Below are 25,943 nucleotides of genomic sequence, written 5' to 3' on the forward strand. Positions count from 1 at the left end.
AGACATCCAATTTATACCTGTTATGATACTCAGATAACTCACCAACCTGGCTTGCTGCATCTGAATTAATCATTGCTTGTTATTTTATGTTTTTAATTTGTTAGTTATTTGCTTATGTGAAATAGTGACAAAGTGTCAAATGTCTTAGCAACATCAAGATAAGCAGTATACTGCCAACCCTTCATCAAATGTTGTTGTTTCCTATTCAAAAAATGTAACAATATTCAAAATGCAATATTTCACTGGCTTCATTAACAAACGGGGATAAACCTCTGATGTTTGCTTTAGATAACACAAGCTTGACTATCAGCCCAGGCACTGGAAGAAACTGGCTTATGGGAGGTGGGAATTGGGCATCCATTAACAACTCACCCACCTCAGGAGGAGGAACTGTAGTTGGTCCATGAGACCTGCAACATTAACTGAAGGTTGCATCTTGCATGTGTTTAAACATGCATCTATCATTGCTGAGTATTTGCACAAGATGAGCCATACTTTTGGATAATAAGTCCTACTCCATAGGAGATGGCAGTACCACTCTTGGCACTCAATTTACATCTCTAAAAGGAAAAGAAAATTGGGCTGATAGCCTCTTGCTCTGAGGAGGACTGAATGGACTGATTGGCTATCACCTTGAAGTGGAACCAATAGATAATATGACTGCCAAGAGAATGATTGATTGTTATGTTTAGTTAGAGAAAAAAATTTAAAAAGAGGAAGATCTCCTTTTAGCACATCCATGCTCTCCCATGTATCACAAAAGTTGGACCCTGAATAATTTTGAATTTCTCCCACTAAGCCTTTCTCCAGTATTTTGCGTATAATATTGGTCAAGCTAAATGTCTAAAATGTCTTGGTTCTGATGTGGCTCATCTTAGTGAACTAGTATGAATGCTGCCTGTAACTGTATGTCAAGGATGTGCCCACATGCCAACAATGCCATTTGTTTATCATAATTGATGGGGTGTAGTGCTTTAGTTACATTTTCCTTGATTCTTTGTAATCATCTTCTAGATATGTTGTCATGTGTCTGGTATTATGGAACCTGAGTTTTTAATTTTACTTGTGGCAGCAGCTGTCATTTTAATATTTATTTATATATTTATTTATTTGTTTATTTATACTTTGTTGATCAAGTTAGTCCCACTAGGCCAACGGCTCCTTTTCAGAGGAGAGCCATGGTCGTATTCATCTTGACCAGGGCAATGGGAACATTCCCTGTCAGACACTAGAGGGGCTACTACTGCTTAGCAAAGAATGGAAGAAGACAGTGGTCATGGTGATGATGTAAATTATACAGAGTCTGGAAGGAAAGAAATCTTAACTGAAAATCTATCAGAATTCAATATTCTGGTATCAGATGGAGTGGGTGCAACAGCACTATTAGAAATGATAAACAACAATGAACTAGAGAACAATGAAATGTTGCCATGCAAGATTGAAATGTGCCTTGCTGAACTGAGAGTGGATTTACAGGAAGGAGAAGTCAGTGTATGAATAGAAATTGAAGTGACAGTGAGTGCTGGAAATTACAAGATGAGGCACACTTGGCTAGTAGAGTAGATGATTCCAGGGGTAGGTTCTCAATGAGGGATGCATGCAAAAAAATGGAAACTGTTATTGGAAAAGTCATTTAATGAGACTGGTGATGGAAATATCATGTGGGCAGAGCAATTAATCGAACTGTATGTATCATCAGTGAGTGGAGATGTCTTGGTTGTGCAGCTAGAAAGCAAAAGGTAAGAAACCCTGATAATACAAACTGTGGGAATGCAGCTTGTAGAAGGTAACCTGTGGTAAAAGTAAAATCTGAAAAAAAGATTAGACTGTTACCAGGTTCAAGATATTGGACAATGTGATATTAACCTTAGGTTTCACCACAAAAAGATATAAGGGCTTTAATTCATTTAGGTAATGAATCATTTTGTGCATTATTTTTCAATCCTTTCTGCTAGCTGAAAGACTTATAAACAAATGTGAAATTAGTACATGAAAGTTTTATGCATTTTGTACTTTCAGCATGCGGCTAAAAAATAAATTATTTGTTCAGTTTAGAACAACTGAAGTTGAAGAAGGGGAATAAAAATGTTTTTAGAAGTTTATGTTAAAAGGAACATAAAGTAAAAAAGTAGTTGACAGGGAAGTGAGAATGGGCGTCTGGAAGGTTTAGGTTTAGTTTACAATAAATTAAAAAAAAACATAGAATATGTTTCAAATGTGATAATTGTAAATGGAAAGAAAGGAAGTATTAAATACTGGGAGCAACAATAGACTTTTTGTAGGGACTGGTCACACTTAGTGAAAAACTGTAATAAAAGAAGATGGGGCAGTGTGGGTATACAACTAGGAATTGTAAACCTGTGACTAGGCAATGTGGCTGTGGGAGCCACTTTGGTTTGATTGCCCTACATTAATGGAACACAGGGCTGAGGCTGAAGATGAAAACGAAGAAGGAAATTAGAGTTGTGGAGATGTGGCAGAGCATGTTGAGTTTGTTGAGGATTAATCTGAAGAAAGTGGAGAATGACTTCACAAAATTGAGGGAAGTGAAAGAATGGAGGAAAGAGACAAGGCAGCTAAAAAGGAGTTCATGGGGTTCAAGTGGAGACGAGCTTTAGTTTTAGATAGTGATGAAGGGAAAGAGGGAGAACGATAAGCAGAGTCAGAGAAAATGGGTAGTTCAATAGGGAGGAGAATAAAGAAAACAAAAATGAAGGTAACGAATAGGCCAAAACGATGCAAAAAGGAAAGTCTGAGCGTGTGCGACATTACTGGATATTAATAGCATAATAAGTGACGCGAGAATGATGGTTATATATGAATGGTGAAAGAGAGTGGATGCTGATGAAATGTATTTATTTGATATGAGATGTTCTCAAAAACACAATAGAGAAGTCTGAAATCTTGTGGGACAAGCAAATTGTATGGGCTGTAGGTAAAGAAGAATATTTTGGGATTGCTATGTTAATAAATAAATGTGGATAGAGGGTGATCGTGCATGATATAAGAGTGAAGAAATGTCAGTAGGCTTAATTGTGGTATATGCTTATATAAATTTAGGGGGGGTAGAAAAGTTATATCTGAAGAACTGAAGAAGCCTGTGACTGTAAATATGTTTGTTATATTGAAGATGATCTGAATTGCAGTTTGCATAAAGAAAAAAAGTAATATAATGCAAGATGTTAAGGGAATGAAGGCGATGATAAAAATGTAAAATTAAGGTTATAGAAAGACAGGAAGTATACATATAGCAGACAGAAATTGAAAAATTGAGATGGATTATATAATATATTCTGAGGATATGAAAGATGTGATGAGTGGTATGAAAGTTGCAGAATTTTTAGAACATATGAATGTGTGGACAAGAGTAATAAAAAATGAAGAGGTGAAAAAATATAAGAGATAGAGAACAGGTGAAACATTATCAAGTGGCAGAATGAAAGAGGAAATCAGACAACTTTGGGGGATTATTTGTCTATGAGACCATTTTACAGAGATGAGTAATATTGGTGGGTGGTATATATAAAGTTAAATATAAGAAAATGTGTAGGTGGGCCGAATGAGAAGACAGCAGAAGGAAGAAAAAGTTATATAAGTTATGAAAGAGACAATGTTAAAGATTGTCAGAAGAAAGGAGTGAGGAATTTAGTAAGAGAAGAATATTACACGACTGTAGTAGGGGAAAAGGCAAGTTGATGATAATGATTTTTTTCTCATTTCTAAGCAAATCTCTTTTACTAAATAATTTTATATAACATACAATTATTTCCTAACTAAATGATCTTATGTAACATACATCTCTTTTCCAACTATCTAACCACTAAACACCAGACACTGAAATACACTCCTGCACTGCTACTTCTGTTAGCAGTACCACTCCAAAGCCATAACTTACTCATCTATAACCCCTCTGTCTCATTTCAGTGGCTTTGTCTGTGTCTAACATTCATAAACATATCCTGACATATCCTATCGTCTATGTCTAACATTCATAAACATATCCCGACATATCCTATCGTCTATGTCTAACATTCATAAACATATCCCGACATATCCTATCGTCTATGTCTAACATTCATAAACATATCCTGACATATTCTATGTCTAGCATTCATAAACATATCTTAACGTATCCTCCTGTGCATTACTCGATGCAAAAAGAATCAAGACTAATAGTATTACTGCCTTGCTGGTCTCTCATTTCCCTGACAGTTTAGCCATTACTGAGCCTCGGCTCAGAAACAATCACCACCACACACACCACTTCTCCCCCATCTTGAAGTATAACTTTGTTTCTTGACCTTAAAAAGAGTTGAAGTTGATGTGATGCTGCTGCACAGATCAGCACTCAGCATAACTGGCTACTAATCAAACTCCCAATGAAATCCTCAAAACAACTTTACCTGGCCATTGCCTACCTGCCACCCCAATAAAATTAATACTGCACTTATACTTTAATAGCCACAACTGTTTTTTTGCAATCAACTCTGTTAATTAACTTATTAAGTGGATAATTGATATTGATCATCATTTAACTGTGCTATATAAGGAAGAAGTCTTGTTACAATTAAATAGATCTGAAGAAGCGTACAGTCCGTACGTGAAAGCGCTCATCTTTTCTTGTTTGTATCTAAATAAAGAAGTTGATTTTGCTGCATTATCGTGGTGGTCTTCATACTGGTGTTTTTCTATGATATCTACTTGGTTTAGTGGTGAAGACCTTTGGAGGCTAGCTGAGGTTGTGTTATATCCCAATAATATTTCCTTAGATTTAAAAATCTGCTGCTGTCCATACGTTCTGACATAAAACCCAATAAACACATAAGTATTCCTAGATATTTTACTCTAAACCTACTAGGACCCATAATATATAACCTAACTGAATTCCCTCCTGATCACATGTTACTCTATTTAGCGGCCAACTCACTAGATCCAGCCTCATATCAAATCATGACTCATTGTTTCATCTCATAATTACTTGCTACCTGCCAGTATATCCTCCATCTCATTTCACCCTCCCACCTCCAGCAACAACTGCCTTATTACCTTCAGCTTGCAAAATCATAAAATCAAATAACTCCAAGAATAATTTCGTTCAGGCCCAAGTCTCCACACAAACTTCCTGTTCTACACACATCTTTCTTCTATTTCCCAGTATTTTCTCTTACTGATGCTAAAACAGCTGCCAATAAATTCCCAGACATTCTTCTCTAACTTCAAGGCACACACTTCCCCATGGTCACTAGATTTCTAAAAGGCTCTAAATCTCAATGGCTTACTAGTTTGCTTCATTTCACTGAACAGTACTTGACTGAAAATCAAAATTTGAAAGAATTTGATTGAAAAGCAATTGACTGAAAACTCATTTGATTGAAAACCCAGTTGACTGAAACCTATGTCACTGAATTACAAACCATTGAAAATATTCATCATAAGAAAATACAAAATAAAATAGTGTTTTTGCAAAGATGTAAGCCCTCCCCCACACCCCCATGTGGAGGACTTTGCCCCAACACCCTCTTAATTATATATATTAATTCCACAGCCACATAACTACTTGAGAAAAGAAAAAAAAATAACATACACAATAAATTAGTGTTGGTGCACCCCCTTATATATGCAAACTCCACAGCCACACAACCACTTGAGAAAAAGAAAAAAAAAACACAATGCACAGCACATCAGTGCTTGCACAGCAACACTGCTTCACTCTGTATGGTGTTTTTTTTCTTTTTTCCAGTGGTGGTGCAACAGCGGAGTTAGTATATATAATTAAAGGCAGTGTAGGGGGCAAAGCCCCCACATAGGTAGGTGCACCAACACTGATTTACTGTGTATGGTGTTTTTTTTTTCTTGAGTAGTTGTGTGGCCATGGAGTTATTATATATAATTAAAAGGGTGTGGGGGTGCACCAACACTAATTTATTGTGTGTGCTGTTTTTTTCTTTTCTTAAGTAGTTGTGTGGCTGTGGAGTTAGTATACATAATTAAGGGTGTGGGGTGGTGCATGTTGGGGCTCCCCCCAGCAAAAATATATTTTATGTTGAAAATTTTCAGTGATTTGCGATTCAGTGAAATGAGTTTCATTCTAGTGGGTTTTCAGTCAACTAGGTTTTCTCTCAATTGCTTTTCACTAAAATTAATTCAAATTTTTGCCTTTCAGTCAAGTACTATTCAATCAAATAATAGTAAACCAGTTACAAAAAAGCCCTTAAATCTCTAATGGTAATTTGAAATGAAGCCTAGAAAAATTTGAAACAAAACCCTACTTCCAGCAACTGAGACCACATCACATTTCTGAGAAACATCACCAAAAGGGCTATCTGGAAACATTAAGCCAAACACCTAAAATCAGCTGAAATCTCCCTCCTTCAGTCACCAAAATAATTCTACAAGAAGGTTAATTAATAGAATAGGAAGATGACTTCCAAATGAAACATCTAACCTAGGCTGCATATCCTGCCCTTCTAGGTGACCTGCTACCATCTGACTTCTTTAGAGCCTTAGCTAGCTTTCCCTCCATCCCACACACTCTCCTCAGACAGAGTCAAGCCTCGCACCCCCAGAATTCATTCTTCCCTTCTACTTCTCCCAGATAAGAATGAAACATATTCATAGGTTCATAGGTATATACTATGCTAACAACCACTAGGGCCCTTAAAAGCCTAGCCGTGCAAGCCAAGTGTGACCCACAAATTTGATTTATATTTGATTTATAGGGGTGATTTTCTGACTTCCTCTGCCTATCAGATACATAGGAGCCAGAATAGGGGTGCATTTTTGATTACCCATCCATTGGTCCATGTTGCCCTTAAATAGAGATAAGGAGGAACTCTGTTTGTCATGGATGGGAGCATGTTCCAGGGAATGGGAATTCCCTGAGAAATATATCTGTCTCTCCAACATTCCTTATTTATGTTGCAAGCAAAAATTAGGTGTTCAAATCTAGTAGTTCTGATGCTGTTTGTTTTTTGAATGTGAAAAAGATTCATTAGAACTGGGTCCAGGGATGTCTTGTATGCCAGGCAAAGATCACCTCTCAGAAGTCTCTAAGATAACAAGTAAAGAGGCATGGCTTTGAGGTGATCAGCACAGCACATTGTGTTTACTCCCTGCATTCTTTTTGTAAGGAACATTTGTAGATATTCCAGTTGCTGCATGGGTCTAGTCAGGTACATACCAAAGGTGGCATTAAACTTTGTAATGGTCCCGATGAGGTACAGTGGTATGATGAACTCTCTGGACCTAGATGCCAAGCACTTGCTTATAAGTTGAGCAACAGAGAAGGATTTTCTTACTACCTTGGACACATGTTGGTTGAAGGCTAGGTTACTATGAGTTCCTAGATACTTGACTAGTGAACCAACTTTTAAGGGTGTTTGATTCATTATGTAGTAACCCGGGGTGGCAGACGTCCCAAAAGATACTATAATGCATTACTTGGTACCAGGGTTGCCAGATTTCCAGCCCTCAGGTAGGGACAAAAAAAAAGAAGGTCTCAGGGCAGTATACCAAAAAAAAATAAATAAATAAAGCGCTTGTGTTCAACTGAAGACCAATAAAGAAAAAACAGAGTTTGTACCTTCCGTGTGGTGACTCATGTTTAATGCATTGCAGTTCTACAACACACAAACTCCGTTTTAAGGGTGTTTGATTGGCCCATTATGTAGTACGAGACAAAAAAAACAAACAAACAAAGCGGAGGCTGGCGGGATCAGGCTGCTGATCTCGGGACGTCCCAAAAGATACTATAATGCATTACTTGGTACTGAGTTTTAAGCCATGGTTTTGACACCAAGTGTTTGTCTTTATTAATCCTTCTGAAAGGTGTTAGCTTGAGGGAATTCAATGACTGCTCCCAATTTGCAATCATCTGAAAATATGGTTAGCCAGAGGCTTTTGGCATTAGCTTTGACATCCGAGAAGTAGATTCAAAAGAGAAGTGGGCCCAGGACAGAATCCTGGGGTATTCCAATGGTGACTGGCCTTTTTGTGGAGGTAGCCTCATTGATTGTAACCTTCCGGATCTTGTAAGTGAGCCAGCTAGCTATCCAGTATGTTATAAAGGGATCTATAGGGGTGGGAGGATGACATAATGGTTGAGGTGTTTACCTTAAAGACACAAGGTGCAGGGCTTGATTCTCACATGGGGTAACTGGCTAAGCTTCAAATGGCCCAAAAGAGCAGTTAGCCTAGTACTAATTTATGAACCTATGGACCTTTACCTGGTTCTGTAAGTTTGTTGACAATACCCAAGTGGGGTATGTGTATCAAATGCCTTAGCCAGATCTGATTTACTGTTTATGGTGTTTTTTTTCTTTTCTTAAGTAGTTGTGTGGCCATGGAGTTAGTATATATAATTAAGGGGGTGTGGGCAGTATGCATAGTTTTCTTCTCATCCATTGCCTTAGTGACCTTTTCAAAGAAGTCCACTAAATTCAGTAAGCATGACCTTCCTTTTACAAAGCCAAACTGGAATGGCTCCAGTATCTGGAGGTCTCCTATGTCATTGTTGATAATTTCCATGATAATTCTTTTGATGGCATTGCAAATAAGACTAGTCAGACACATGAGTCTGCAGTTTCCAGCATCTGTTGAAGGTCCTCCCTTCAGAAGGGGGTGATCATCGCAGTCCTCCAATCATGTGGCATGTTTTAAGACTATAGTTAAATAATGGCTTTGGGCATCCTGATAAATCATATTTTAAACTATTTAGGAGGCATGTTACTGGGGCCCGCTGAGGCTATGTTCTTGGCTTTAGTGAGTGCAGATAATAAGTACATGCTCCCTAGTTATAGTTGGAAGGGTTATGTTTAAGATATTATTGAGGCGATGGTTTGGGATGAGAGGGGAGATAAAACTGGAAATTAATTTGTCCACTAATAGGTTTGCAATATTTTCAATATTTTCAGGCTCGGTGAATGTGGCACCATTAACCACCAGTTCAGCACAATGCTGTGTGCTGCCCTTGAGGTTTCTGGCATAGCTGTGTCTTATCTTTCCCCTGGGAGGATATCTTAACCTCAAAGTTGGCTTTGCTTGACCTAATTATCTGTCTTAGTTGCCTATTTACTTTGATGAGAAAGTTTTTATCATTATGGGAATTGCCCTTCCTGATTTTGCCATAATTTTTTTCATTTGTTGTATATACTGTTTATGCCATCAGGGTGGTTTGTTTCTGGGGCTAGTTCTGGGCTTACTTCTGGTAGGTACAGCAACCTCTATGCAGCCATGTCCATGGGTGTACAGAGTTTCTGAGAGCAATTCATCATAGGCTGCTGTGTTCTGAAGATATGGAGGGGCAATGAATTTTGACAACCCATCGCTTAATAACTGGTAATTTGCCTTGGAATAGTTCCTGATTATTATTGGTTTTAATGGGATTACAGGTTAATTTTGATTTCAAAGGAGACAGTTTATGGTTGGACCTTACAAGGGAGGATGAGACATGTGAGGATACAGCATTCTCTCATATTTGTGAGCATGAGGTCCACTATGTTGGAGCCTGTAGTGGATGTATTCACTCTTTGGTCAAAGGTGTTTGTATTTACAAAGTCCAGGAATCTCTTTGCCTGGATTTGAGGCCATGTAGGATTCCCAATCTGTAGAGGGATATTTAAAGTATCCGATGAGTAGAGTGCTAAGTTGGATGTTAAATGTCTCCAGTAGTTTCAGGTATGCATTATGATCTTTTTGGAACATGCAGGGTGATCTATAGCTCTCTAGCATATGATACAGGATTTTGTCTATGGTGATCTACATGTTGAAGAACTCCAGCATGTCATCCTGTTTGACCATCCTAGAGGTATGCTTGTTTTTGAAGTATATTGAGACACTTCCACTTTTAGTCCTTGTCTGCGCAACTACTGGTCTAAAAGTGTGGAAGGCAGTGAATCCTTTCACTGCCGGGGTACTCTCTGCTGATTTAAACCTTGTCTCAGTAAATGAATAGATATCTATATTCTCAAGTGAGAGGAGAGCTTTGAGGGAGTGTAGTTTTTTTTTTATTTATTTAGGCTCCTGGCATTGAGCAGTAACACCTTGAGGTTCAACTGAGTTGATTTTGCTATGTCAGTAGGTTTGTCAATTTGGCATTGCCTAAAAAAGCTCTATGGGTTCGGACAAAGCCTTAGCCAGTATTCAGAAGCCTAGCGGAGAAAGGTACAGGCCATCCTTAGCAAAGCAATGTGATCTGTTGACTAAGTACTCCCAAGCTGACAAATATTGGATCTCCTTAGAATGACACCAGAAAGACAGTGAGTTGTTGAAATCAATCATTTTTTGCATAAATTGTGCTATCGTCTTCTGTGATGGAAATATGCTGTTCAGTGCCAGGCTCATACCAGCCTAATACATATAGCCCATAATCTGTCTCTTTATATAGTCCAGGGAGTAACATTACAAGTCATTTACATCTATATGGACTATGATGGAATCCTATTGGTATCTGTGGCATAGCAATTTGAGTGCATGCGTGATTTGGTGGATCCTATAAACAACTAACAGATATCACAGGATCGTAGGCTTATAGGAGGTTACTAGGCTAATAGCCCTGGGGCCCTTAAAAGCCTAGCCAAGAGTTTATCCCCAAAAAAGAAACCTCAGTCAGCACCTGTTGCCCCTGTCAGTGAGGGACAAAGGTGGAACCCCTGGGACAAATTTGTGGTTTCCCATCTACTCATCAAGGTTGTGCTTGAAGAGGGTCAGTGAGGTACTCTGTTTGACATGTATGGGAAGTCTATTCCAGATATGGGGCAGCCTCTGTGAGACAAACCTGTCTCTCCTGTAGGTTTTGTTGATGTTGCATATTAGATTTAGGCCTTTTGAGTGGGTAATGCGTGAGGAGTTAGACTTACGAATATGGAGCATCTCTAGTAGGCCAGGGTCTGATATTGTCTTGTAGACTAGCCACAGATCACCTCTGAGCAATCTGTAGAATACCGAGTAGAGTGATAATGATTTGAGCCTGTCCGCATAGGACAGGTGTTGGAGGCCATGGATTCTCTTTATGAGGTATTTCTGTGGTCTTTCCATTTGGTGCAGGTGTTTGGAGAGGTACATACCAAATGGGGCATTATACTCAATTGTAGCCCTAATGAGGGAGGACTATAGATGGGTAATAACCTCCTTTTTCCTGAATGCAATCCCTTTATTTATTAGATGAACCAAGTAAAGGCTTTTCTGACCACTCCTGCTACATGATGGTTGAATGTGAGATTGTTGTCAACCTGAGTACTCAGGTCTCTCACCACAGGTTGTGTACTTAAGGGGTTGACATTGATGTAGTAATCAGTAGGGGCCGTGTTTTTGCCAAATGGTATGATAATACATTTTTTTGCATTTAACTTAAGGCCATGACTTTGGCATCAGTCATTTGTTGCTGTGAGACCCTCTTGCAGTATGTTAACATTATTTGAGGAGTCAATAACAGCACCCAACTTACAGCCATCCACAAACTTGGTCAGCCACAGGTCCTTTGTCTTTGCCTGGACCTCTGAGAAGTAGATGCCAAACAGTAGGGGTCCCAGGACAGATCCCTGGGGAACACCACTAGTGACAGGTCTGTTGTTGGAGGTGGTGGTGCCAATTTTGACCTTGTGGGTCCTATCGGTGAGCCAGTTGGCCACCCACCTGACGAGATAGGGATTTACACCAAGTTGAGTTAGCTTTTCAATGATGCCCAAGTGGGTGTTGTTTCAAAGGCTTTGGCCAAGTCAAGGTAAGCTGTATGTACTGACCTTTCCTCATCCAGGGCCTTGGTGACAGTCTCAAAAAAATCAACAAGGTTCAACAGACAAGATGTGCACCTGAAGAATCCGAATTGTGTGGGGTCAAGTGCTTGGAGATTGCCTATGCCCTTGTTTATGAGATCCATAATAATAAGCTCCATGGCTTTACAGATCAGACTTGTCAAGCTAATGGGGTGATAGTTTCCCAAGTAAGTAGTGGCACCACCTTTGTGTAAGGGGATGACAATGGCAGTTCTCCACTCTGGTGGAATGAAGCCTGTAATTAGGTTGTGGTTGAATAGGGTGCTCAATGGCAAAGCTAGTTCTTGCGGGAGATGGTGCAGAATACAGCCTGGAATACTATCAGGTCCTATGGAAGCTGTGTTCTTTGCCTTGAATAGGGCCTTTAACATTTGATCTATGGAGATATGAGATGCGGGACAAGTGTCGGGGATGTCGAAAGGGCCTTTTGAGGGGGATGGGGGGTGAAGTTTATCTTCTCCTTGTTCAACCTGGTTAGAGGGGCATCAGTATATCTTACAATGAAGCCCCCTATGATGAGAGTCCTGGGAAGTGTGTTACTTGCCTTAGGGACTTAGTTTTTGCGTTCCACTGAGAGTGAGAGAGTGTGTGGCATTAGGTGTTGTTTGTTTTTGAGTGCCTTTGGGCTTGCTGAGGCATAGCTTTGACAGCAGGTGATCTAAGTGCCTCAGCATATGTTAGGCTATGTGTGTGTGTTGTATGCTATGTGAGGTGGGTGTTGTGTGCATGCTTTTGACAACTTAATGTGGACTTGTATGGAAGAATTTAGCCTCCAGTGTCATTGTGCAAGTATACCTCTCGCATACTGTGTCTGATTTGGTAAAGGATTAAATGGTTATCAGTAAACATGAGACAAATGGTACATTGTCTCTTGATGCCCATATTCATCAAGCTGGCTACAAAGAAGTTAGAAATTGCATATCTGTAATGTCCAGTCCTTTGATTTGTGAGCTACAAGAGGGTGGTGTATTGGGGTTAGAAGGCTATTAAGTGTGCTTTATTTGTGCAGACTAACAAGTTTTTTTTTTCAATTGGGGCAGATTAAGCTAAACAGTACTAAATTCTAATAACTTTAATGTTTACAGAATACTGAATCCTTCTAAATCTGTAGATATTGCCACTCGAGGCCCATCTAGTTGCAATAAGCTTGTTGGCACACAAGGATGTTACAGTTCTATGTATCGGTCTACAGAGAAAATTTGCTTTCCAGGTGTTTGTTACTGTATAAGACACTGCTAACTCACGCAAACATGCAAAATTTGTAGCAGCACAGAAAAGACCTGAAAACTAAAGAATGAGCTGTCTGGCCAATGAGATGACTACATTATGAGTCCTTGTGAGTATTTCCCAGCACAGATCGATCGGGCAAACACCTCCTACCAGAAGATGAATAAACCCAGGCCACTTGATATAAGAACACAATAGAAGGAACCCACAAGTGCAATGCTAACACAGACCACTTAAACAACTAGCTGGAAATCCATTGTTAATGGTAATTTCAAGACTGTAACAGTGAGAGGAAGAACATTTTTTTTATAAAACAAGTCAGTGAAATGCACACAAAAAAGTTGGAAGCAAAAGCAATCACTGAAAATAACAAGTGTAATTTAACAATCAAAGCACTTAACTTTCCCTGGATGGCACTGGATACAAGTAAAAATGCTTACGGAATATAGCCTAAGGCTACAAGCTTTGCTGAGCTCCAGAAAAATGAACAGGAGACAGTATGTAAAGAACATTTATCGAAAACAATACTGGTTTGCTGGGTGGGAACTCAGCATCATGGGTCTATGAAAAACAATGGGTAGGACTGAGTAAATAAATAGCTTATATTACAGACAATAGCAATGAAAGAGGGGAGGGAGGGACTTTGGAAATCTACCTATATTTGAACAAATTCCACTAGACTCTCTTCTTGGACCTGACAATATTTGCCCTTGGTTTCTTGACCACTGCAGACACTGAATTACCATCCCACTAAACATATGTGCAACCTTTCCCTCTCCATCCTTACAGTGGCAGCCATCCGGAAATTCTCCTTTGTCAGACCTATACCTCTCAACTTCTTAGCACAAGAAATCTGGACAAAGCCAAAAAGAATGGGGGGACAAATGCCAAAAATAGGGACAGATTTTAAATATTAATCTTATAAACTTAGAAAATTATTGAAATAAAAGGTTTTGTGTTAGTATGCATTTTCTGAAAGATATGAAGTCTGAAATTCAAATGTCTGTCATTATTTACTGGCATAATTCCTCAATGATATGCTAGAAAACCACAAATTTTATGAGGAACAGACTAAAAATATGAGGCAAAAATCTGAACATTCTGCAAAAATCTGGGGAGTTGAAAGATATGTGTATACCTAAATACCCCAAGTCAACCTCCTGCAGTGATGTTTGCCCTATATCCAGCCTACCTAGCCTTAATAAGGTACTAGAAGAAGCCATATGTAATCAACTTCCTCTTACCTACAAAAATACTGCTGACTTTCTAGGAAACAGGGGTAACATGACTTTTGTTCTGGGAGAAGCACCCTGACAGCACTCTAGACTCTGATGACATTTTATTATATATGGAATCTGGCCGGTGTTGTGTTTACTGACCTATCACATCCCATTGATATGGTTGATTAATCAATCCTTTTATCCATCTTCAATTACTCAGTCCTTGTTATCCATCCTCAATTACTCAATCCTAAGTACTCATCTTCATGACATTGGCATTAATTCTGAATCCACCAGTTGTTTTTAAGATTTCCTACCTAACAGATCCTTCAGTGTAAAAGTAGGGTCTACACTTTCTGGTACTGTCTACACTCAGGTATCCCACAAGGTTCCATTCTTGCACCAAGTCTGTTCACAATCTTCATTAATAAATACCTCTTGCATCTGGCAGTTAGCACAGAGGTTAAGGCTGCGTGCTGTAGAGCCTGTGATTCAGGGTTTGCTTCCTTCAGCCCTCATTTACCTACAGTGTAACCCTAAGCAAGTCACTTAACCAGACATTTTCACAGGTTGCCCCTGAAAAGGGACTGTGTGTCTAGTGCTCCTAGCTGGTTAATAAATAGAACTAAGATTATTATTGATTTATATCAACCTTCTGTACTTCTGTATGTTGATGACATGCTCATCTATAGATCTGCCCCCTCTGAAAAAATCCATGGAAGCATAACTGCAAAAAGAACTATTTCAACTGCACAATTGGCTGACATAAAAAAATGCTTCTCAAGCCTAGAAAATCAAAGTCCATGCAGTCTGGCACCCACAAAAGACAAAGCAAGTCCCCATACCACTTCATATCATAGATTGTGACAGTAATCCCATTGAGTCTACCACATTCTTTGGATATCTGGATATATGACTAGACCAGTCCCTCAATTTCCAAGAGCACATTGAGAAACTGTGAACTAAGATCAACCACCTACTTTTCTGGGCTAATAAGATCTCTCATTTTCTCTCTATCCCTGCCAGAGCAGCTATAGGCAAGGGTATCCATATTACACAACTTGTTTGCCTCTGCCAAAGGCTTAACCACACTTCAAACCCTCTCAAATAAAATCTGCCTCTTCATGTCAAACATTCTACAACAATCACTTCCTCATGACCTAGATGAACTCACTGACTACTCAGTTTTCAACCCACATCTCAAGCAGTTTCTAAAAAAACTGGTATGAGTGCAACTGTGTAAATACAGGGTGTGTCAAATTACTGTGCACCTCTAGCAGAGAAGGTCACTATCAAGAGACTCCCTTCTCACTCTCTTTCTACTTACATACCTATTCTCAACTGTCTACTGACCTGCCTGGTAAATAATACCTAACTTGTATAACTCAACTACACAGAATCTAAACCCTCACATGCTCAACTAGATCTTATTAATTTTCAGATGCTATTTGTCTGTATGCAGTTGATTAATCTACACTAAAGCTTACTCTCCAACTCCTCTCCTTCCGTCTTCTCTTTTCTATTCTTTCCATTTCCCTTTGTTCCCCTCATTCTTTTTTCCTTCCTCTTATATAAATATCTACATATGTTTTGCTTTTGAAATGTGTGTTTGACTGAAATAAATGTGTAACCCCCTATGCAAATGCACAGGTTCCTGTATAAATGTTTTATATGTGCTGACGTCTGTTTATAGGCAGAATTTCCTATACTCACATGTTTTATATGTACAATTTTCTGCTACTATTCCTGTCACCTGGGCTGTGCCTACAGCTGGTCATTTGTGATCAGCACCCTACCCCTGATAAACAAATATAAATAAATAAATGCATAGGCAGACATGTTTTTGAAAGGTAAAAATAAGTGCCACCTTTTAAGGAAAAACTCTAAAGAGAAAGAAGGAAAACTGGATCAGACAGACATTGATAAGGAGATTATAAGGTACAAGCAACAAGAGATTATGAATATTGTTGACAGGTATGAAGAAAAATCTATGAATAGAAGACTATGGGGAAGGAGATGGAAGGTGAAAAAAACGAAAAGGAAACCGGTAGAAAGCTTGGACAGGGAAATTTCAAAAGGGGAATTAGAAGTGGGAATAAAGGAAGAGAAGGAAGTATTAGCTCCAGCACCAGGTGTGTTGAGTTATGGATTTTATAAAGAAATGTCTGAAGAAGAAGAATAAGTATTGAATGAATGAAGAGGAATTGCATAGCGATGCTATTAAACTTATATGGGAGAAGGGTAGGAGGGATTAAAAAAATTGGAAACTAGTAACACTGGGTAATACAGATTAACTTCTGAAGCGAATAAGTACTTATTATGTTACTTGAGCAAACAAAGACATACCCAGCAGTATTCTGAACTTAATCAAAAATGGTACCACGCACTCAGACCCAGTAGATATAGCCAGCATACGAGCAGACAAATTTAGTGCAAACCTTACCCCTGAGACACCTATCTCAGTTCCACAAATTTCCAAGTCTTTTACACCTACTATCTCAAAGTTACATGTACTGAAGGTGCTGTCTAAGGCCAAAAATACTGGTTCCATAGGTCTTGATAATTTACCTGGCTACTTATTAAATAGTGTCAAATATGCCATCGTGGAACTCCTTAAATGGTTTAACCTGATCTTAGCTACAAGACTTTTTTTTGATGTATGGTAAACAGTAGTAGTTATGTTCCTACACTAAGGTAGCTCTGACCTGAACATTGTAAACTATAAACTTCTTAGCCTGACTGGTCTTATTTGAAAAATCATGGAACAGCTCATATCTGACCTTATAAACTATGAAATTAAAAACCTTATCAAGCTAGACCCACATTTGTCAAAGGGAGATCATGCCTACCTAATTTAGTTGTCTTCAAGGAAGTTATACAGGCTTTAGACAGTTGCCATTCAGTTCACACCACTTATTTAGATTCTGTCAAAGAATTCAACACTATATACACATGTTGGCATAATTAATAAGCTAAGTGCCTTAAAAGTGGACCCATATTTGGGGAGATGGATAGCCAAATGACTGAAAGGCAGGTCTCACATAGTTAAGGTGGGAGATGCCTCCTCAGAAACTATGAAGTTAAGTAACAGTGTGCCCCAGGATTCAGTTCTCAACCCCCCTCATTTTTGCAAATATGTATCTGAGCTCCAGATTGGGAATCAGGATATTTGATTACATAAGTTTGCAGATGAATGTGAACTGGGTGTTATTTTCAAATCTCCCTCCATTCATTAGACCAGGAACTAAACATCATGAATGTGCGTTATATGGGAAAGTGGCTAAAATTAAAAGCAACAAGTGTAGTATTATTCTATTTGGTAAACAACTCTCTCCCTCACCATACAGTATAGTCAATACTCCAGTCCAAAATGATAATGTAATCAGGTAGTTTGGAACTTCGGTCAAAAATTCTATCTACTAAATGTAATGCAGCAACAGTAGTCAGAAAACCCTTCTGTGTAATGACTAATATCTAAAGGCAGATCCTCAAAGTCAAAATAAGTTATCATCCCTCTGTATGCAGCCCTAATTACAGCAAATATTGAATGTAATACCCACCTTACGATGCACTTTTCTAAACATATTAAACAACTGGGAAGTCTCCAGAGGTTTATAGCCAAGAAGGTTGCTTGCCTAAGGTCTTTGAGCTGCCAGGAAAGGCTTGAAGTGCTATCCATTTACTTGGTTTCTTATAGGCTTTTGTGGGGTGATCTATTCCTTACATTCCATACCATTAGGGATCCCATCATCCTCGATCACCTGTATCTTTGCAAGTTAAATATTTCCATTAATATCAGAACTAGGGAATTAAATTGCCAATAACCCATAAATAAAACATGCTGATAAATGTATTGCCCAATACCTACCCGACCTTAAGAATGGACCTCACCTGCAAGTTAAAGAAAGTGACATCCTAGAATCCTTTAAATTATACCTGAATGATTAGATGGGTACTCATAAATTTACTGTGGGGTTGATCTACTTGCCTTTCTTAAGAAGGGGAATACAGCATATAGATGAGTACTGGCAAGGCATAAATGGTCTTGTGAGTCATTTGCCTTGTATTAACAATGATTCTGTGATCTTATAAAGTATTTATGCAGATAATTCAGAAAGGATTACAGAAGGTTACAGAGGGCATAGTATATGATGGGGTGTTTTGCATAAAGAATAGGAGAGTAAATGAAATGTTAATATTGGTTGAAGAAGCAGCTAGTTGTATAATAAGAGAAAAAAGTGCGGGGAAAATGGTTGCATGTGACATAGCAAAAGCATTTGATGTAAATCACAGGGGAATTTGGGAGATTTGTGAAGAATACTTGACTGGAAAAATACTAAATGCTATAATAACAACATATGAGAAATAATATATGTAGTAGTGGTAAATAGTTGCTTACAGAAAAGTACAAAAATCTAAACAGATATTAAAGATGCTAACTAAGTGGGCATTTATTTGTAACGGTAATGAAAAAGCAGTTGTACAAACATGCATATCTGATATGAAGGAAGTAAGGAGGCCAATAAGGAGTGGGGTACATATCTAATTGCAACTTTCATATAAGGATGATTTAATTTTGGTAGCAAAGAATAAGATGTGGTTAAGTGCAGTGGTGTTGAAAAAAGAAATGTTGTTTATGAATGTGAGATTATAGTTGGATAAACAAAAAGTAAAGGTTTTGTGGATGTGAATAAATAGGTAGAATATATTTTACCAGGAATGAGATAAGTGTGTTGGGAGTATGATTTGAATGTGATGGATTGTAAGAGATCAGTCGAAAGAAATGTTACAGGAGACAAAATTAACTGTATGGTGAAAGGTATTTTCTCCATTACTTAGAAATAAATTTGCATGTCCTCCCCGTGGTTGGGTGGGCGTTCTAAAGACATGCATAAATGGGCATGCCTTCGTTGGAGGTTGAATGTTGAGCTGGCACCTTGACGTTCATGAAAATCTACTGCCAATCATTAGCGGACCGGAGTTCCGCTGTGGCAACCCCTAACCCCTAAAAGCCGAAAGACAACAACAACTTAGAAATACAGTATATATACTGAATATATATGTGTTAGGAAAGATGGTATATTTAGGAAGGGTATTTATAATCCCTAGTAACATGGAAAAATAAACATTGGAATTTTTTTTAGCTTCATTGAGGGTTCAAGACTGAATCCTATAAAGAAAGGGATAGATTACAATGATAAAGAAAATAAAGGAGTAAATTTATTAAATCCAGTTGCATTTTTCAACTTCCATACATTTGTTTTGGGTTCTAATGTGATACAGAAAAAAAGTAAGGGGGTGAGTTTATCATAATGGTTAAGGTCTTTGCCTCATTAACTCAAGGTACAATGTTTGATTCTGGCCTCAAGTGACTATGCTTAAAATGGCCCTTCAAAGCAATTAGTGCAGTATTCACTTATAAACCTGTAAAAAATATGAATAAATATAAAAGAAAGTAAATTGAGTAAAATAGAAATTGTGGGGAAAATGAGTATGAAGGAAAGTTAAATTATGGAAGGTAAAATAAATGATAGAAAGAAAGAAAGAAAGAAAAAAGAAAGAATGTCACTCAGTATATCTGTGGTAATTTAGATAACATAAAAGTAGATTGTGAAATAAAGACAAAAAGAATGGGAAGGTTTTATGAGGGAGGAGAATTTTATGGAGAATATCTTTGGATACGTTGCCTATTAAGTGTAATATAAAATATAAATCATTATAAGGGATATGTAATATTTGTATAGTGGGATAAATATCTCAGCATCACTTTTTGACTGTGAAAAATGAGGTGCTTTGGATTGTTTTAAGGAATATTATGACTGTAATGGTTCTAAAGAAATGTATGTGAATATGACATTGTATCGGGAGTATAAAAGACTAAAATAAGTTGGAAATTGGGAAATGGGAAGTGGTATTGTTATTGATAATAATACAGTGTTTATGGAAAAAACTGAGTGCAGTGAGATCATATTCTGATTTCAGGCACTCCTACAGTGTACAAAGAGAGCATCTGGGAAAGGAAAAAAAATTAAGCTTGTTTCCTGCCTTTCCTGTAAGTGGTCTAGACTGTTTGTAGGCTTCTGAGCCCCCAAGCCTTTCTGTGTTGGAGGGAAGCCTTCTAGCTTAATTTTGTTTCTTAGAACTAGCCAGTTTTCTAGTTTCAGCACTCAAATCTGTTTCTTTGAACTCAGCACTTGTTCAGAACTCGTTGTAAGCACTAAATAAGCTGCAAATTACTACAGCACTCAACTTTCCTCACTTGTCTAAAGGAAAGCAGTTTTTAGTACTTAATAAATAAGCACCTATCCAGGCATGTCTAAGGGTCAGCTCCCGGTGATTTCTCCTGTCTACCTGATGAATCTGGGCATCTTGGGGCAATGCAGCAATTGCCTCATGTACACAAACAACCCTCTCCTCCTACCACCCAACACTACAACCTGTGAGAGATGCACTTATATAGCAAAACTAGAAGAAAAGCTCTCTTCACCCAAGACTGGACTAGACAGTCAAGATGAGAAGGTAAACACTTGCACCACACCACACTCATCACATAGTCCCTCAAAACCTACACCACCAAAACACACACATAGAAACACAAAACACACACCTACATTTGCAGAGGCTCTCAATAAAAACCTGCCCAAGCACCAGGGACTGCCAAAGCAGAAATGCAAGCAAACTCCACCCCCCAACACAACCCAAATGACACATAGCCCACAAACTCAGTGTGCCACTCACCCACAGCCCATAAGGCATAACATACCCAACACTCTAGTCATAGGTGACTGTATAGTCAGGCACACTGATGTTCCACTCACCAGGCTAAACAAGGAGAAAGTTACTGTCAGCTGCCTGTCAGGTGCCAGAATCTGCCACATAATGCACACACTCAGGTCACTCCACAACAAGTACAAATATGACACTGTCATTGTCCATGTTGGTGTGAATAACCTGAGATGTACCTCCCTGGACTACATGAAAAGAGACATGGAGGAGCTCTCCGATCTTGTAGCCCAGGCAGGTATGACCCTAGCCCTGAGTAGCATCCTACCATCACCCAGAATGATACCATAGTACAAGGACAAAATGATTGACTTCAACAATTGGCTAAGCTTCTGGTGTCTTTCTAAGGGGATCCAGTATTTGTCTGCCTGGGACGACATGGACAGACCATGATACTTTGCCAAAGATGGCCTGCACCTGTCGCCCTTGGGATTCCGGATACTGGCTAAGGCTCTTGCCACCCCTATAGTGCCTTTTTTAGGCAAGGGTCAAGTGAAAAATTCACCACCGTAACAGGTACAAGCAAGCAAAATCTGAGGGTAATGCTACTCAATGCTAGAAGTCTAAACCTCAAAATGCACTCACTCGAGGCACTCCTTAAAATGGAGAACATCGACATCTGTGCAGTGACAGAGACCTGGTTCAAAGCTCCAGAGAGCACCCCTGCATTACCAGGCTATAATTCATACCACACCTTTCGCCCACCTAACCTGGAATGAAGCACTAAAGGTGGAGGCGTGTCCATATTCATTAAGGATGTCCACACCTCCAGGCTAGTTGCACAGCATAATGCATCCAAGATTATCCAAGTGCAACTAACTCTGGGCAAGACCACAATCCAAATTGTCGCTTGCTACAGACCCCCCACCATGCCCCAGGATTCCCACTCCTCATTTCTTGATACACTGGAAAGTATTAGGGTACAACCCAACACCCTAATAATGGGTGATTTCAACTACCCCACCATTAACTGGAAAAACTACTTATGTACCAACTCTTTTGCTCAACGTTTTCTGGAATTCATAAATTCCAATGCCTCGGATCAACTTATTCACACCCCCACCAGGGGCAGCAATATCCTACACCTGCTCATTACCAACATGGGCAACCGGTGTTCCACACCAGAGGTCAATTCCTCTATGGTCAGATCCGACTACAAGCTAATCACCCTAGACATCCACATCCTGCTCCCACCCCCAATTAGGGAAACCACCATAAAAAACTTCTCCAAAGCCAACTTCACACTTCTTAAGACAGAAGTAGCAAACTTCATGACACCCATGCAGATGGACACTAGATGTACGACTGCTGAATCCTACACAAATGCACTTTATAAGCACTTACACAAATGCATGGATCATGCTATCCCTAATAGAACCAAGATGCTATCCTCCAAAAAAAGGAAGAAAATCTGGTAGTCCGCTGCCATAAATAAACTCTACAACAGAAACAAGAAACTGTTGCAAAAAAGAGTAAAATCCCATGACTGGAGGAACTCCCTGGTTAACCTCAGTAAGAAGCTGAGATCCCTCATAAAATCCTCCAAAGCTAGTTATGAAAACAAAATTGCCATTGAATCTAAAGACAACCACAAAGCATTCTATAGCTATGTCAAGAATCTCAATGGCAACAATCAGATCTGCTCTGAGTTACAGCACAATTGCACTAAATATACAGAACCAACTGATATTGCCAACATCCTGGAAGATAGGTTCAGTGCTAACTTTACCCCCCTCTCACCCCCTAGAAGGCCCATCTCTATACCGGAAGAATGCAAATTTCCTATAATCATGGCTGCACAGGTAAAAGACACACTCTCCAAAGCCAAGAACACAGCATCCATGGGACCTGACAATATCCCATGCTGCGTTCTACATGAACTACAGAATGAACTGGCACCCTACCTAAGTACCATGTTCAATCATAGCCTCACCTCAGGCTTTGTGGCACTGAATGGCACACTGCGACGGTTATCCCACTCCACAAAGGGGGAGCCATGACGGACTCCGGGAACTACCATACCATTAGCCTGATGAGCCTGGTCTGCAAGGCCATGGAACATATCATCATGGAACTCATAAACAAAGACATTGGTAATCTCCAAACTCTGGACCCTACCCAGTTCGGGTTTGTAAAAGGCAGACCATGTCTCCAAAACCTGATTGACTTCTTTGAAGCAGTCACCAAAGCCATAGATGAGGGTAAGGTGGTTCACACAGCTTATCTAGATCTCGCCAAGGCTTTCGACACCATTCCCCTCTTTGGAATTATAGATAAACTCACCAAACTAGGTATAAATCCCTATGTCACAAGATGGGTTGCCAACTGGCTCACAGACAGAACCCACACTGTGAAAGTAGCAGACTCCAAATCTGACCTCAGACTAGTGACAAGTGGAGTACCACAGGGTTCAGTCCTGGGTCCTCTCCTGTTTGGTATCTACTTCTCTGAAGTACAGGCTAACACAGAAAGTCTTTGGCTAACAAAGTTTGCAGCTGACTGCAAACTAGGAGCCATAATTGAAACTCCTAATGATGTGGACATACTACAAAAGGGCCTCACTGAGACAAATGCCTGGTGTCAAAGCCATGGCCTGAAGCTCAATGCCAAAAAGTGTATTGTCATCCCCTTTGGTAAAAACTCTGTACCCATAAACTACCACATAAGTGGTAGTCTACTTAATGCTGAAAGTGTGATAAGAGACCTTGGGACACAGGTGGATAGTAGTCTCTCCTTTGATAATCACATCGCCACAGTGGTCAGGAAATCCTTCTACGTGGCTCACCTCATCACAAAAGGTTTCTCATCCAGAAAAAAAGAGGTAATTGTTCCCCTCTACTCATCACTTATTAGACCCATTATAGAGTACAATGCCCCTTTTGGTATGTACCTCACAAGACATCTACAACAACTGGAAAGGCCACAGAAATACCTCACAAAGAGGATTACTGGCCTCAAACAGATGCCCTATGCAGACCATCTCAAAAAACTCCAGCTTTACTCCGTCGCATATCGCCTACTCAGAGGCGATCTCTGCCTAACATACAAAGCTATGTCAAACCCAGAGGTGTTGGACATTTTCCACTTAAAGAAATCCCAGTCCCTCTGAGCAACATGCTCTAGGGACCTAAACCTTGTCACCACAATAAACAGAACATGCTGGAGGGATAGATTCCTGTCCCAGAGACTTCCCATACTCTGGAACAGACTACCTATCTATGTCAAACAGAGTTCCTCATCAGCACTCTTCAAGAAAAATCTTGATGATTGGATCAGAAATAGGAAATTCACCCCAGGGATCACTTCTGTGGCTCTGCTCGACAGGGGCACAGGAAAATAATTTTATTGGGTGGCAAAAGCCAGGGTACCTTTTTGGCTAGGCTTATATAGGCTGTAGGGCTAATAGCCTAGTACTTACCTATGAACCTAAAAGCTGTGATGATTTATTATATAATACGGTAAATGGTGATAAGAAGTTGATGTTAGATATAAAGAGAAGGTTGTGACAGAAGGGGTGGGAAGGGTATTAGACTAAAGGAAAAGTAAGTTCATGAATTATAAAGCACACAGAATTAAAGTATAAAACATAAAAACATGTAATGTCTATGCAAATGACTGGGTAATAAAGCAACCACCCACTTATTTCAAGTGCTGTGGAATCTTTTACATCCATCTAGACTACCACCAACTCAGGAAGATATGACATTGGTTGTAATATCTTGTAATATCTTATCAGAGGGACAGTACACTCATGAATGTAGTAACAACTCAGGAAGATATGACATTGGTTGTAATATTTTATCAGAGGGACAGTACACTCATGAATGTAGTAACAACTCAGGAAGATGCACCATTGGTTGTAATATCTTACCAGAGGGACAGTACACTCATCAATGTAGTAACAACTCAGGAAGATGTGACATTGGTTGTAAAGTATTAACAGAAGGACAGTACACTCATGAATGTGGTAGCCTCCCTTATACTACACTTCAGTGTCACTACTGGAAAATGAATTCAAAAACCTGGCATGGGAATAGAAGCCACAACCTTCTGATCTTCAAGAATCAAAGGTGCATGTGCTACGTGAACAGCCACTGATACTGACTACAGTCTGTAGTTATATACAGCATGTCACCCTTTGTCTCTGAAGCAGTTTGATATAGTTTTTTACTTGCTTGGAAACATGTTCATTTTTCATTAAGCACATTTACAATTAACTTATATGCATGCTGTGCTCTAACCCAGGTCACAACTGAAGGTGGTCATGTCAGACCAGCACATCTATCTTATTAATAAATAAATCAATACATCCTTTGTTTGGGTGACCATTTCATTGGTTATTGATATTATTACATTCACATGTCATATATTCTGATGTAATTAATTTAGATTTGCTTTCATCCTTTTGGACTACGTTCAGTACATAGTTAGATTTTAAAGATTTAATAAGAAACAAAAATAAGTTTCTGTCCATTTCTTAGCTAGACTTGTTTGCATGACTGCATATATTTTTGAAAGCTAAGTAATATATACCAAATGTAGTTTTCAGTGCATATTATAAACTATTTGATGCCTTTCTTTCTAAGAAAATGTCTCCCTATTCAACCAAACTGATTTCAGGTGACCATTGTGGATTATACCAAGTTATTTTTCCCCGCTGTACAAGGCAAACAAAGTTTCATCTTGAACAGTGACATGTATTTGACAGAAATGTTTGCCTTTTCACAGGTAAACAAGCTACATTTTAATACTTTGGTTGTCCTATAGAGGAAGTTCTTAAAATCCTTAAGCAATCCAAAGTACAAGTTTAACTATTAGGTAAACTGTTAGTTTTTCAACTTGACCAGAGGTGAAAGGTAGATGCCATCTTCTCCTGGTTACTTTATTCTTTATGTAACCCCCATGCATGATCCATCAGTTAATATCTAAGGGTATTATTTCT

Source organism: Protopterus annectens, chromosome 7.part1 (genome assembly GCF_019279795.1).
Source record: "Protopterus annectens isolate FY-2018-M chromosome 7.part1, PAN1.0, whole genome shotgun sequence".
Classification (NCBI taxonomy): Eukaryota; Metazoa; Chordata; order Ceratodontiformes; family Protopteridae; genus Protopterus; species Protopterus annectens.